The sequence below is a fragment of the Bidens hawaiensis genome, unplaced genomic scaffold (genome assembly GCF_021521415.1).
Source record: "Bidens hawaiensis isolate Kalapana, Puna unplaced genomic scaffold, B.hawaiensis_p1.1 tig00054125_1, whole genome shotgun sequence".
In the NCBI taxonomy this organism is placed as follows: domain Eukaryota; kingdom Viridiplantae; phylum Streptophyta; class Magnoliopsida; order Asterales; family Asteraceae; genus Bidens; species Bidens hawaiensis.
The window spans coordinates 3,548-8,318 of NW_027506287.1; the positions used below are offsets into that span (position 1 = coordinate 3,548).

Below are 4,771 nucleotides of genomic sequence, written 5' to 3' on the forward strand. Positions count from 1 at the left end.
TAACAAGTTGGGCATGATTAACATCTATGCAATAACTTGAGGGGGAGTGTTAGCTGTATTTGTTAGGGTTCCAGCCCATATAGTTGGTTAAAGCCCATGGGCCTATTATTGGTTGTAATTAGGGTTTGGCTTGTGTATATATAGATGGTTACCCCTTTGTAATATTCACACATTCAATATAAATATCTCTTTCACTACAACACTATTCTTTACAGATAATAAGTATGATTGGGATATTAACGTTACACCCAAACAAACCAGCATCTGGACTTTGGGTTTGATTACACCACCCGATTGAATTTGATCGTATTACCTTTTACAAAACCATGGAAAAACTTATGGGCACGTACAGGTTAACATTTCTAAACGGGTTAACAATTGTGTTAGCCCGCTAGATGCAGAAGATAAATAGGATCAAGAGTTAGTAATCGCAAATAAGAAAGAACCGATCGCTGTCACTTCGGACTCTGCTTCACATTATCCGAAACCACCAAACCCATCAAAGGTTTTGTATTTAAAAAAGAAAGAATCACCTATTTTTCAAGTAGAACGAGGTGTGCCTGTAACGTTCTCGATATAAGCAGGTCATGGCGTGGCGATTTACATCACATCTGACCCACTTGGTAGGAATGCGACTTCTAGAAACATGTCGAAAATATTTTTCGCGAGAGGGTTGGAAGCGCAAGGAGTTCAGTCGAGTCCTAAGGAGTGGATGTGGGCCCAGGACCGAAACACCCTTGATCAAGTTTATTCTCAATCAGCTTTTACCAAAAAAACAGGTTGGCGGGCTGAAGTTGTTGACAAGGGGTTTAACCTGTATGTATAAAAACAACGTTTTGTTAGACAATCGAAAAGTTAATTTCTTTTGTACATTATCAAATAAGTCGACATCCATAGCGGCCCGTAGCGAGAAGAAAATTGGAAATCTTGTGATTGGGTTCGAGTCAGAAATGGAGAATAGTTTCGCGTATGTTGGCTAGGTCGATGTTATCAGTATGGGTCGAGTCAATACGTATTGGATAGATGGGATGAATGCATAAAGTCTCCACCTGACCAAGGAGAATTTAACATGTCAAATGCATATCGAAAACGGTGTCATCACGCTCGAGTTTACCCGCCCATTGGATTCGTGTATTAACTATAAAGAACGAAAAAAGTGTAATAGCATTATTGGGCTAACAACTCCTCTCAAAGTCAGGGTCGGCTCAACATCTTCAATGGCCTAAAACTAAGTAAAATTTCAAGGCATTTTTTTCTTTTCTTTATGCACATAGCACCACAGTGTATCCAAGAATTAGGAATTATGGATAATATGCGGTAATTGTATATATGAGACAATCCTTCTTAGTTTGTGGCTCATCAATGAGTTACTATTTCTAAAAAAACTCCACTCTCAAAAACCCATAATATATAACCCCAATTTAGGATTCAGGCCCTATAAAACTGGAGGCGTAAAGTTGTTACCTCATTTAGCTTACCCACGAGACGGCCCTGCTCAAAGTGAAAGTGGTTTGGGCCATGGGGGAAAAGTGGTCATTTGATTATTTGACCGAAAGTAACATGCATTCGTTAAAAGTAATAATTTGGTTTGATTTTTGCGTTTTGTGGGTCAACTGAAGCCGAGGAGGATATAAGGCCCATGTTAGCGGTTCATGGGTTCATGATGTTTCTTGCTTGGGCAATGTTTCTTCCGAGTGGGATTCTAGTTGCCCGATTCACAAAACATTTGCTGGGTGACATATGGTTTAAAGTTCATGTCTACTTACAATACATGGGTTAGTAATCATGTTTCTCGAAATTCTTTTTGCGGTTGCTGAGCTTCACGTTTTTTTATCTCAGCTCATTGCATGTCAAATTTGGATTCTTGACGATTCTCACGGGTTTCTTGCAGCCCATTAATGCGTACTTTTGGACCAAAGGGGGGAAAACGATATCTCGTTAAGGAAAAAGGTAGTTTGGGAACACATTCCCACTTATGTCGGAAGGTTTTCTATTCTTGTCGGGATTGCCGCTTTGTTTACAAGATTGAAGCATATAAGAGAAAGATACAATGATGATAATACCATTGGGTTAAGATGGGTGTTAATCGTTTGGGTATTGTTAGGCGGTCTCGCGTTTTTATGTTTAGAATATATAAAAGGCGGAGACATGACACGATTACACATGGCAATTGGGTTTTAGGTAATTCGGAAGACAAGGATTCGGATCTTTTAAGATCAAAAGGGAAAACATTTTAGTTATGTCTGATAGAGGGGAGGTCAGATGGAAGCAGTGTCGGGCGGGAGGTGCATGGTTATCTAAAAGTCAGGTTATTTTCAAGATTTCGTGGCCCATTATTATTTGATTGTCAATTTTTATATCAACGTTGTTGGCCGGGTTATCAGTTTTGATCTTGATTGCTTCTTGTGTGTGTAATCAACATATTTGTAGGTTCTTGAGGGATACTACAAACAACCATACACACAGTAAATCCCATAAATATGTAAAGCTATCAGTAGGGTATGGGGAGAGTGTGATGTAAGCAAACCTTGTCTCTATCCCTGGAAATACAGAGGCTGCTTCAAGTGAGACCCCCAAGGTTCTTGATAGGTAATGATATTTTTATGTACTTTTGTTACAGTTAATACATTTGTTATATTCATCAACAATTAATATATTTGTGAGTCCTTCTCTATGCTTAAAGAACCCTTTTTTTGTATGTTTAAATTTGAAATAGTTTGTTAAACAAAGATACTATGAATGGTATAGATATTGTAATTTGTAACACGTGTTTACTGTTTACTAAACATAAAGCATATATCAAGTTAACCATGCTTGTGAAGCTGTGCTTGAAATAGCCCAATCTAAATCCTGGCCAAGGCCCAAAAGAAATACCCACCTAGGGCCTGTTTTCGTGCGTAATGGACCTTGGATTTAATTGACTCAATATCATCATATGACACCTAGGTCCAGGGTTCGATTCCTGGCAATGGTGGTATATTGTAAATAGTAGGAGGAAAGCATTAACATTCAAAAAAAAAAATATGACACCCATGAGTCTCCTGCATAAGAATAATAGGAAATCCTTGTGTTATCAAACACAATTGTTGCATTTTTCTCTCTAATGAAATCAATAACTTGAGAGTAGACCAATAGGCCACTTCCCGGTCCTATGCCGGTGGCAGGTGCTCCAACAGTATTGTTATTTGGGTTTTCGAGTGACCATGTCGGGCCATAAAGTGGTAGGCCCATGACTATATTTTTAGAAGATATGCCTCCTTGAATCCATGACCTGATACCGAAATCCGTGCTGAGATTCGTGTACGGGTCATATAAAGCTGAATGAAGCCCCGTGAAGTTTTCCCAAGAACCGTGATAATCGAAACACATCGGGCTAATCCAATCAACATATTGACTTATTGCTTGGATTGGGTATGACCGAGGTCCACCATTGAAAGAAATGTTGGACGCATAATAGACGGCTGATGTCAATATGAGGCGGGCCTTGTTAGTGATATTGGCCTCGTATTCGAGTGCTTCGCGCCATTCTTTAAACAATAAACCAAGGTTTGACATGTCTGTTTCATTCGATGGAAACTCCCAATCTAGGTCAACCTCGTCAAAGTTGTATTCCCGTGCTACTTTTATTGTAGAATTAATAAAAGCGGCACGAAAATATGCTTGACTGGCCATTTGCGAGAATATACCAGGCAAAGCACCACCTCCACCGCCCCCAATGGATAAGATTGTCTTGACACGCGGATTCCAGCTACTCGATGCGTTAGAAAACTCTAGCAGGTTATTAGCATCATCCGATGTGATGTCAAGTGCGTATGTTGTAGGAGATGGTAGGACAAACGCATAGTAAATGTGTGAGAAGTATGACGTGTCAATGGATGAAGCGGGGTATCCAGTGAATGAAGGCCAATAAGCAGCTCGGATCCCTTGTGGTTGAAGGAACCCGCCAATCGATGAGGGTGCGGGAACATGATGTTTTAATGCAACTGCAAAGGAGATGGTGTCACCATGATTAAAGGAAAAGGTGAAGATGGTTAAGAAAAAGAGGAAGTGATGGACATGGTTGTTTGCTTCATCTCTTGTTTTTAAAGTAAAGATTTCAGCATTACTCTCACATTGTGGATAAATTCAACCAAGTGAATTAGAATTCCAATCAATTATCATCGCTACCATGAACCTATTGTTGTGGTCGTTGCCACCATCCTCATTGTTGAAGCACAATTGTCGCCGTCACACCACAACACTGCCCCCACAAGATCATCGATCTCAATGTAGTCATCCCCGCCATCACTACAACTACCGTTAGGTCGTTATTTGTTTTAGTACGGTAACCTTCGACCTTTTTGTTAGTTTACTATAGATATTAGTTTTCGCCAATTTTTAAATCATAAAAAGTGACATGGCATAGATTTTTAATAAAATTGTAAAGTTAATATGGTAAAACCATAAATATACTGCTAGGGCATTAACAATCTAATCCCTATATTCAACACGAAAAGTTCATGGTTTTTTTTATCGAATTTTGCAATTTGTGATTCCTTAATATATGGTATAGATATATGAATTGAATCTTGATTCTATATACATACACTAGCTTTTAGTCCATGTGTTACGCGAGTTTATTTAGAATTTTTTAATAATATTATTTTAGATATATAATTCTTTATATTATTTTAATTAATCTGCATGGACTATGTGTGTCGCTTTTAATGTCATTTTAGTTGTAACTCTTTCTTTTTGTTTTCAACAACAGAGCCTATATTTATTATATATA

General features: G+C 38.4%; 2 pseudogenes across 1 annotated transcript; one reads left to right on the forward strand and one right to left on the reverse strand.

Moving 5' to 3' along the window:
• The first annotated feature begins 215 nt into the window (after positions 1-215).
• Positions 216-2,237, forward strand: LOC143617368 (cytochrome b561, DM13 and DOMON domain-containing protein At5g54830 pseudogene; annotated as a pseudogene).
• Positions 2,238-2,799: 562 nt separating this feature from the next.
• On the reverse strand, positions 2,800-4,285 carry LOC143617369 (class V chitinase CHIT5a pseudogene; annotated as a pseudogene). Its single transcript, XR_013150818.1, has 3 exons — positions 4,217-4,285; positions 3,031-4,107; positions 2,800-2,942 (listed from the first exon to the last, which is right to left on the reverse strand). The product of XR_013150818.1 is annotated as a class V chitinase CHIT5a pseudogene (transcript).
• Between the last annotated feature and the right edge of the window lie 486 nt (positions 4,286-4,771).